Raw genomic sequence first — 12,001 nt, 5'->3', positions numbered from 1 at the left:
CCTAAAGATAAAGACACGTCACACCCCGATACTTACGGTGCTGCATGTGCTGCCGGCTGTGGAGCCGGCTGCGGCGGTTGATCTCTTCCACCTCCGCCGTAACCCAATTATGAGACAGCGGCGCGTTTGATCGGCTAACGCAACTTCCACCATCATGTGTAATTTTTTTTTCTTGATTAAAGGGATTTTCAGTTTGATGCTTTAAAATATGTAAAACAAATTAACACACTCGATAAAAGTTAATTTTTTAAAAAAAAAATGTAAAAATTTGAAATCTATGAATGAAAGGGTTCATACATGTTGTGTTTATCCATTTGTGGGTAAAATATATAGTTGGCTCTTACATCGCTACTTCTTATTCCTCTGCCGACATTATTAATATTTCCTATTTGTTGTGTTTTTTTAATCAAACTTTATAATTTTTGGAAAACACCCCTTTTTTTCGCCTCATTTATTTCAACTGATTATACTTTTGCTCTTTAGTTTTGAGTTATATGTACTTGATCCTAAGTTAGGAAATATTACATTTTTATTTTTTGAATTTTATTTAAATTTAATCTCTAGAAATTCAAGATTTACACTTTTCATTTTGATTTTTTTTTACTAAAAGTGTGTTTGATTTAATTTTTCTAAAATAAATTATTTTGAAAAAATTGAAGTATTTGACAATCATTCAAAATAGTATTTTGAAATAATTTCAAAGTGTATTTTAAATCCTTTTTCAATAAAAAAAATTAGATAAAAATCCTTTTCTAAAAATTAAAAAAGAAAATCTCTAATCAATCCAAATAGGTCCTAATACTCACTTTAAATTTTGTGTATCAATGTCTATTAACTAATTTTAAAAAATTAAATGAGTATCCATTATTTTTTATCACTATATTAATTTAAAATTTTCACATATTAATTATTTTAAATTAGTTAATTGAAAGTTAATGTTAAATACTAATTGTGGGCATTAGTAAAACAAAATCAAACATAGGAGTCCAAAGTATTCCAATCTAGGGACCAAGTGAGAAGTAAACTCAAAATTCAAGGATAAAGATATAGTATTCTAATCTCTAGAGACCAAATGAAAGTTAACCTAAAAAATCAAATATAAAGTGCAACATTTTGATGAAATGGAAATTATAGACTCAAAACTTAAGGACTAAACAATTTTTTTTTCCTAAGTTTATTACTAGGTCAGAGTAATTTGGAGTTCCGCAATAAAATAGATTGTGAACGTCGTTCGTTCTTTTTTTTTTTTTTTTTGGAAAAGAATTGTGAACGTAATAAAGAGAAAAAATATGTTAAAATAAAGAAATAAAGGTTAGTTATTTGAACGGTTGGGCCGTTAAGTAGAAGGAAGGGATTTTGAAAAAAATATAAAGAGAGAGGCAGCAGCAATTGGATTTACATGTGGTAAGATGTCAACTTGGCCTTTCGCTAGGGCCAAAAGTCAACAAGTGTGAGAAATTTATTTCATTTGTTTTCACACACTAATTCTTTATTTCTTTTTAAATTCTCTATAAAGGAAAAAAAGGATGGTGTTTAATAAGCACTTTTAGTGCACAATTGATAATGCTACACACATTGGATTTTTCTTTTTTTTTTTTCTTTTTGGCAAATGATATCCAAATTGCATTTAGATAATTGGGGGCTAAAAAAAAAGATAATAGTCCATTTGGGTAATAGGAAACTAAAGGGTGGTTTGTTCTTGTTTTCCGTTTTTTATTTCTTATTTTTTATTTTCTCTTTTTTTTTTAATAAAAAATAGAAATATGTTTGATAACTATTTTTGTTTCTTGTTTCTTGAAAATAAAAAATAAGAATAGAAACTTGTTTGATGATAATTCTTGTTTTTTATTTCTTGTATTTTTTTTTCAATACATTTTTTTTTCCATATTTAATAGTTTAAATATAATCTAATTATATAAAATAAAAAATTATATAGCATGCATTAATATATAAAAAATAATTATCAAATAAACATAGTCCTTATGTAAAATTAATAATAATACAATTTTTTCTATCATTCATATGTTGTTAAAATTTGATTTACAATATTAATTCTCACTCAAGTCATTTGTTTTAAATTTTAAATGACTCAAATTTAACTCAATTATATTATTATGTAAACGTCGTGATTGTAAAAATATTAAAATGAACTTAAATAAATAACTTAGTAAATAAAATTTGTATATTGTAGAATTATAATTGGTTTCGTATGTAAGAAAAATTTAAAATACATATAAAAAATCATATTTCAAAACTGCTGAAAATACTTACAAATAATAGTAAAATATCACAGTTATCTGTGATAGACTACTATATGTATCTATCATGACACAAATAGACACAAATACTAGTCTATCACGATCTACCGTAAATAGACAGGGAAATTTTGTTATATTTGTATATATTTTGATTCATTTTCTTATATTTGAAAACAATCATATTGAAAATTTGAAATTTGAAAATCAAAATAATATATAAATCTAAATATTTGGAATTTCAAAATAAAATTAACATATAGATATAAAAAGAATGATAAAGAAAATAAATACAAATAAAAGAAAAAAATAGTTATAAAAGAAATAGAAAAAATATAGAGATAGAGAAAAAAGAAATATAAAAAGAAAGAAAAATAAAATAAAAAAAGTTTTACTTGAGATTTGATCCCAAGATAATGAATCACAAAGTGTTTAAGACAAGAAACAACTTTAAATAAAATAGAAATAAAAGAAACTACTTTTTGTAGTTCCTCAATATTGGCTCCATTTTTATGAATGTTTCTCAAATTTTAAGAATAAGAATTAGGAATAGTTATTAAACAGATCAGATTCTTATAAAATGTGAAATAGAAACAGAAAATCGAAACATTATCAAACGGATCCTAAATATTTCGAGACCCTTAAAAGAAATTCTCAACTGTCACATTTGGGTAATATTTCCTACCCACTCCAGCAAAAATTAACATAGTTCAAATGACCGACTTAAAGTTTATACTATCAATCTTAAGATTTGAGATTTAATTCATCCTTCCACATGTATTGCGGAAAAAAAAAGGGGAAAAAGGGTACTTTTTTCCTTGAGTACTCTACTTGTTAGGGGAAATAAAGTTTGAAATTTCAAACTCATGCTTATTAAATTATTACTAGAATCAATAATTGATGAAGGAACAATCTAACCTAAATTTAGGTTTTCTTAAATCTAATCAAAGTTTTTTCCCCAAAACAATAAGTCAAATATATATGTGACATTATATATCTATTCCAAGAGTTAAGTGCTGGATTTTTTTAAAAAAAAAAAAAAAAATTGAGACGCAGTGAAAATCTCAAAGACTAGATAAAGGATTGATAATTATGTGTCATAAGTGATTTATATGTCAAAAAAATTATCAATAATATCATACTATAATGGAGATATATGGAGGTCATTGTCCCTAACTTTTACTATCATAAATTTGAATGACAATTGAGCACCGACACTATCTTGGGTAATACCAAGCTCTAAATCATATAACTAAGGTATTGTGTTTGTTTGTTATAAAAAAAATAATAACAATCTAGTTCTATAGGAGTATCATATCCTTTTCATTCACAATTATGATTTTACTTTTACAAATATTTCTTAATGGTATAATAGACATGTTATCATTTTAAAATGAAGTTGACGTGGCAAATAATAAATTGAGGGTGTATCCTTACTCGTATAGACTTGTACAATGCCTTATTCTCCCAACATTGTTAGGCACACTTTCTCATATTATAAGTGAAATTCCACCCAATGCAAAGAACTTTTTTTTTAGTAACTCACGTTGTACTTACTTCCTACGTACACATACAAGCTAGTGTTTTTTCTAATTTTTCATATAGAATTATTTAACGTTGTTGAACTCGACATCATTAAAAGATGTTGGTATGACAATTAATTTATAGAATTAGAGTAGTACCTATTCCATCATAGTATTGAAAATTTTCTTTAAAACCTCGTCCTTTTAAGGAAGATTGAAGTAATAATCCTATATCTATGGTCATTAAGAGATCTAAAAATGTAGATTTTAAATATATTAAAGGTGTGTTTTGATTACATTTTCAAGTGTTTAATTTAAAAATAAATAATTTTGGAAGAAATTGAAGTGTTGATAACCACTCAAAATAGTTTTTCAAATGTATTTTAATGAGTTTTTTTTATCAAATGTATTTAAATAAAAATGATTTTTTTTAAAAAAATACTTTTTTCTCAAGATAATCCAAACAGATCCTAAGCATTCTTCATAAGTGAATCAATTACTTAAATTAGATTGTATAATTGTTCTTTTAAAACAAAAACTTAATAATAAGAAGCATCATATATGAATATTTACTCCATTTTATCTTTTTCATTACTTTTAAACTTGATATCCAATATTTACCATATAAAATGATTTTATATTTCACCTAAGGGAAATTATGTTTCAAAATTTTTTGCAAAGTTTCCTGTTTTGATGTCATTTTAAATCACCAATTGCTCTAAAAACTTAAACAAATGGATTGAGGTAGATTTAATCATATATCATATAATAATATACCTATTTAAAGGATTAGCTTAATTTACAAAATAAGTTTATCAAATAAAATTATGTAGTTTTGAAATAATAATATTTATGACCTAATATTTTTCCTACATAACATGAACACTAGAATTTAAATATTAGCAATATACTTTATAATAACTCAAAAATAGGAATGTCAATTTCAAATTTTATAATCGATATTAAAAAATATGTTATGTTGCTCTTTCTCAAGAAAAACAAAAATATTGATGAGATGAGATGAGATGAATATTTTTTCCCAAAATTTACATATATAGATCACACCCACCATAATTTTCCTAAAATAATCGGTGAAAGTTGAAACCGGCCCATTAATAAATAAATTTAATATCATGGCCCCCTACACATCATTAAATTCAAAGGTAGACCCCTAAAAAGTAGATTTTATTTTCATTTCGGTCCCTTTGGTTTCTCCGTCTCTCAATTTCTGGTCCCGAAGCGCCTCAGACACGTGGGACTCACCACTCAGAAACGGCTACTTCTCCCATTAGCATGCCAATTTATCTCCATTTTATCGTTCGTGTCTTTCATCTCGCGAGATATCTATCTTTCTACGTATGTGGGTCCCAACGTGGTATTTAATCGAACGACATGGTGTGTACCAGGTCAGCAAATCTGGTGATTTAGTGTGTAATCAGATCAAGTGGCTTTGTATGGTCAATTTTTAAAAGAAAATCTGGTGATTGGCTGGAAACGTGGGTCCTACGAGAGAGAATCATAATTATGATGTGGCACTTTAACGGTTAATAAGCAATGATTACCTATTTTAGTAATTGCCATGTTCTTTGGTGAACACTCAACCGTCGCCGTCTGATCATTCCCCCATCGCAAAAGAGTGGTCCAAGTGGGCCATACACAAAACCCTGGTGGTGCAATTTTAAAGAGAATTTATAAAATTTTAAAAGATAAAAAAGATTTTTGTTTAAAAAATGTGATGGTTTATTTAAACATGTTTCTAAGGTTATGTATTTATGTTGATTTTTATATTTATAGTCTAAATCATATTCGTATATGAAAAGATATATCACTCCAACTTGAATAGTTGTAATGAGACAAAGAAGTATGATCGTCTATTCAAACACGTCTCTACCTTCTTATTGTAATTTTTTTTATATTTATAGTTGACATCACATTCATACATGAAAAGATATACTTCAACCTAAATAGTTATAATGGGGAAAAGACGTGATTGTCTGTTCAAACATGTTGATCTCTATAATTAGAACGAAATGTTTCATATTTATAATATAATCTAGATTACACCTATACACAAAAGAATATATTATCTTGCATGTAACTACATTCATTGTGACGAACAATGAAATGAAAATTATCAAAAGTTATAAATAGCATAGTTTAAAATTTGCACCAATTTAAATAACATTGAACATCCGATGTCCAATGTTATGCACCAATTTTTAAAAAGTTGCGTTGATAATGCCTTTGTAAATAAGTTTGTTAGGTTACCCTTCAAACAAATTTGTTGTACAATGATGTCGTCATTTTCTTCAAGATCGTAAGTGTAGAAAAGTTTCGGTGAAATATGTTTTGTTCTATTTACTTCGTCATAATATAGCTCTTCAAGAGTTCCAATTATATTCAAGTTATCAACATATACCATTCACCCCAAAAGACCTCATACCAATGGAGATAGTCATCCTGAGTTTTATACCCATGATCCTCATTTTATCTAATCAATGTGAGACTTTGGTCGTATTCCCAATAATAACATGTCCTCATACAGATAAAGGAAGCTTAGCTCTCATAAGTAGTGGTCTTATAATTTATTGCAAACGTTTATAAATGATTATGCTAAACCATTTTGTGTATGAACATGAGCTACAAGATGTTCAACACTTATCCCAATTAACATACAATAATTATCAAAAGTTTGTGATGTAAATTCACCAACATTATTGAGACGAATGGTCTTAATTGTATAATTAGGAAATTGTGTTCTTAACTTAATTATTTGAGCTAAGTAATCTTGCAAATGTAAGATTTCGACTTGATAATAAGCACACATGTGACCATTTACTGAATGCATCTAATAATACCATAAAGTATCCAAATGGTCCACTTAGTGGGTTAATAGGTCCACATATATCACCATGATTTCATTCTAAAAATGCAGGTAATTCAGTCCCCACTTTAGCTAGTGATAGTCTAAATATTAATTTTCCCTAAGAGCAAGCATCACATGATAATTCATTAGATTGAAGAATCTTCTGGTTCTTCAATGGGCATCCATTTGATTTCTCAATAATTCTCCTCATGATTATAGATCTTGGATGACCTAATTGGTCATGCCAAATTGTAAATATGTATGGATTCATGAATTTCACGTTCATTGTTGCATATGTTTCAATTACTCGTATATAAGTATAATATATATTTTTCATTTGAGATAGTAGAGATAATATATAGATATTTCACATTATTCTTACTACCAGTCTCAATATGATAATCATTGCAACATATATCTTTAAAACTTAGAAGTTTCTCATCAATTGACTAGAGAACGATGTATTGTCAATTGTAAATTTTGTTCCTTTGGATAAAATAATATTTGCTGTTCGAAAACATTCGATCAAGTTTGCAGAACCTGATATTGTATTTACTTTTGCTTTCAGTATTGTCAATTTGGAAAAATATTTTTTATTTGTAAGTATTGTGTGTAGTTGTACTATCTGCCAGACATAGATCTTTTTTGCTCATTTTTTAAACACCTAACATATGAAAATGATCCATGTTTCTTCATTAAAAGAAAATAATTACAATAAGAAAAAAAACACTTAAAATATGCAAAAGTTACTAAAAAAATGAAGATAGATAAAAGAAAAAAACAACATTAAGTCTAAATATTCTCAAAATAAAAAGAAACACTTGATGTTCCATCAACTGCGTCAATCTTCTCTTAAGGTGATTCAAAGAAGTCCGTCACATCTAAATTTGTCATATAGGATGGGTCAAATTTATCATTTATCCTGGTATGCAAAATTTACTTATACATTTTTCTCTTTTTCATTCAAGGAGGCTTGATAGAGGTCAACTAAGTGTTTTGACGTACGACATGTATGTGACCAATGCCCAGTCATTCCGCAGTTGAAGCATTTATTTTCAACAGTTTTTGAACTCTTATCTTGTGGAGTTTTTCCTTTGTGATCATTATTTTGTGTGGTTCTTTTGAAATTTAAATGATTAAAACGACCACCACAAAAATAATAATTATTTCTTCCTCTGTCACGATCACGACCTCGACTACGACAACGACCTTAACCATGATTATTATGAAAATTCACAGCATTCACTTCAGGGAATGATATCATTTCGGTTGGTCGAGATTCATAATTTTTCATCAATAACTCGTTATTTTGTTTCGCCACGAGAAGACATGAAATTAATTCAGAATACTATTTAAAATCTTTCTCTCGATATTGCTGCTGCAGGAGTATATTCAAGACATGAAATATAGAAAATGTCTTCTCTAACATATCAACATCAGTAATTTTTTCTCCGCATAACAACAATTTTGAACTGATTTTAAATAATGTGAAATTGTAATCACTTACTGATTTAAAGTCTTACAACCTCAAATGCATCCACTCATAACGGGCTTTAGGAAGAATAACTGTCTTTTAATTATCATACCTTTCTCTTACAAAATTTCACAAGATACATGGATATTTTATTGGAAGATACTTCATTTTTAATCCCTCCTAGAGATGATAAGGAAAATCATAGCTTTTGCTTTGTCCTAGTTGGATGTCGTATTTCTTTTTATAATCGTTTCTCTCACGTTCATAGCATCTAGATGAATTTCGACATCGAGCACCCATGACAAATAATTATTGTCATTGATGTCAAAGGCTTCGAATTCTAATTTTGTAAGATTTGTCATGACAACACTATCACAAAATATTGTATTTATATTATAAATTTAATATGTACTAAATATGCACAATAACATTTAATTTATTAATTATAATATAGAGAGAAAAAATTGACCTACCTTTAGGACCTACCTTCAGCGATGGAAGTAACAAGAGCTCGTGTTGATAACGTGTTGTGAAATTGAGGAGCACAATGAAGCACAATGAAGCACAATGAAACACAATGAAGCACAATGGATATGGAGAAAATAAAATATATATATATATAATAATAATAAAATATAACTAAACTTATAAATAACTAAATTAAAAATAATTAAAATAACTAAAATTATAATTCTATGGAAATAGAAATAATATAAAGGGAAATTATTTCAAGTGGTAAAATTTTTGAAAATATTTACAAGATATTGCAAAATTTTAGAAACATCAATGATAGACGCTGATAGACTTCTATCAGTGTCTATCAATATTACTGATAAATACGGATAGAAGTCTATCAGTGTCTATCAACGTCTATCACTGATAGTTCTAAAATTTGCTATATTTTATAAATATTTTGGTTTATTTTTCGATATTTAAAAACAACCCTAATATAAATATAAAATATGATTTTACGGAAATACGAAATATATGAAATCCTCTCTTTATTCTCACCAATGTGCATAATTTTAAAATCTACTAAATGTCACTATTTATAGACAAAATGACAAGTATGAATTATTACTAGACACATGAACGACATGAAAAATGACACATGACTTTTAAGATACTAAACATTAGGTATCTATTCTTATCATATTTATAATAGTATTTTTTTTTTTTTAATTATCGTTGCAATTTATGATGTGGGTCATCTTGATTGTGGGTTCTTCCATCATCCGTTTATAGTGGTTCAAATTGGATTTGGCACAATTATTGGTGTTGATCGATCAACACAATGGTTTGAAGATCATAAGATTTACAATTTTTATTCTAGCTCATATTAAATATTTTACTTTATCTTTGATTTGGTTTCAAATTAGCTTTTTATTTGACCTTTTTAATCAGAATATCAAATTTCCTTAAACGTAGTTTTTCATGAAATTTAATCAAATTTTATTTCAAGAGATATATTGGTTATAAAAAAAAAATCATATTGTCTAAAAATTAAATTTTTTTTAAAAAAAAATCTTAAAATTGATCCCTTTTCACGTTTAATTCACATAGATCCAACAAATAGATTAGTTTAAAGGGGAAAAAATTGAGAATTAAAGCGTTTGCAGATGATCGAGTTTTAGATCTTAGTTCAATATTAATATAAACTATATGTTAAGGGACCTTATTGAATCCCTAACTCTTCTTCTATACTAAAAAATATATAAATTACTTAAACTCTTTACAACAAAAAAAAATATATTTTTATTTTTATGCTTAAACTTTTTGTTCCGATTACCTCACTTAATAAATAAGATTTATCTAATTATTTTATAATTTATAGAGATGAAAAAACAGTAGTTTTCGTAATATCATAGATGATCCACAACAGGTTCTTATCATATGCCATAATAATGAGAGTTACATGGAGGGAATACACTATATGTACTATATACTTATTGTACCTCCACCTAGGCATAGGGGACGTGTTTGAGTACAAGAATATGAGTTTGATGAGGTTAACCACAATGTAGAAGAATTGCCTCCTATGATGCATACACATAACGAGATTGGTTATGCTAGTGCAATGATGATAATGATACCAATCTTTGGTTCCGGATATTACGACTCAGAGGTTGGTCCATCAAGTTTATCTTATTCTACTCGAGCACGTCCCCCTACATCTAAGAATTGGTGGAGGTACGATCGGTATATTGTACATATAATGTATTTTAAGAAACTTTAATAAATATGTTCAAAATTTATTATTTCCTTATATATTAGATTGAATAATTTTATAAATTTTTGCTATAATTTTATAATTAATATTACTTAATTTAGATGTTACATCGATGTATTTAATATATAAATATCAAATTACAAGTTTATATATAAAATTTCAAAATTGCATCTAATAAATCTCTAAAATTTTAGTTTTTGTATCTAATAAGATACAATTGTCTAACATATCAATGAACTTTTCATTTGTATATAATAGGATATTTCTACTGTGGATTTAATCCTTCAACTGTCATTATTAATCAATATCTATGATGTGAGACAATACTCAATTTTTAAATATTTATAATTAAAATTATTATTGATTCTTAATCAAATCATCCCATAAAGATTTTGTAGGTGAAAAAAAATGTGTGTATATTTATTTTTTAATTCATAGGAGATTATCATGAAATTAAAAAAAAAAGTAAATAATGATATTTTGGTTAAAATTAAAGTTCGAAACTAACCAAATTAATAAAATCATTGAAATCAAAATAAATTAATAAGTTCATAGGTTTCAAAATGTTACAATTTTACTTTCCACATTTGAGTTTTTTTTTTTTCAATTTAGTCCTTAGATTTCAAATTTTATACTTTTAACATTGATTTTTCATTAAGTACTCATTTTTCGTCTTTAATGTTAATGCATGTTAATAAATTTAAATCAATTAAATGAATTATAATTAATTAATAAATTTAAATTAATCAAATGAATTATAATTAATCAAGTTTCACTATTTTTCATCGCTTTTAAAATTAAACTTCGTAATTATTTCAGATTAATTCTAGTTAAAAATGTAAATTGTTTAGTCCATGGACCAAATTGAAACAAAACTTAAATCTAAAGTGTAAAATTGTAATATTACTAATTTGAGCTTTTATGTTTATAAGTGTTACCAATTTAATTTAGTAATTAATGATTATTGAATTGTATATTAGTATTAATTCTAATTGTACCAAACCGTAAAGTTTACTTTATTTACATTATTTGATTAATTTTAGATGTTTGCTATAATTTTTAATTGTGTTTACATTATGTTTAAGGATATATAAGTGATCTTTCTCGGAAAAAAATAATAATAAAAAAGATATGTAAATGATTCAATTTGAATTTTCTAAATCAACCTATTGATTTAAGAACATTTAAATGTTGACACTAAAATCTTTTTTTTTTCTCTCTCTCTTTTTCCACAAAACGAATGAAATATAAAATAGACTTTCATTTCCCATCATAAAATTAAATTGTAAAAAATTCAGTAGTTAACAAAATAAATCCAAAGCCAATTGACTTATAATATTTAGGTTTTATAATTAATAAAATTGATTTGATGAAAAGTGAAGGAGAACGAAGAAGAATAATGGTAGAATAAAGAAGAAGAAAGATTTAGAGACGATAGAAAGAAAAAGAAAAAGGTGAGTCATAGGTGGAGATTAATAAAAATTGGAAGTGAAGAGAAAATGTATTTATTAGAAAATTATAATATTTTTCCAAATATTTTTAAAATATCACATTTCATAAATATTTTTAAAAACGACCATATAATTTAAATTTTACCCAAAATGGAGATAATGAGTTTTTTTTCCCTTTTTGAATGTGCTGTTTTTAAAAATA

This window comes from Benincasa hispida, chromosome 7 (genome assembly GCF_009727055.1).
Source record: "Benincasa hispida cultivar B227 chromosome 7, ASM972705v1, whole genome shotgun sequence".
NCBI classification, from domain to species: Eukaryota; Viridiplantae; Streptophyta; class Magnoliopsida; order Cucurbitales; family Cucurbitaceae; genus Benincasa; species Benincasa hispida.
This window is presented reverse-complemented; position numbering follows the sequence as displayed.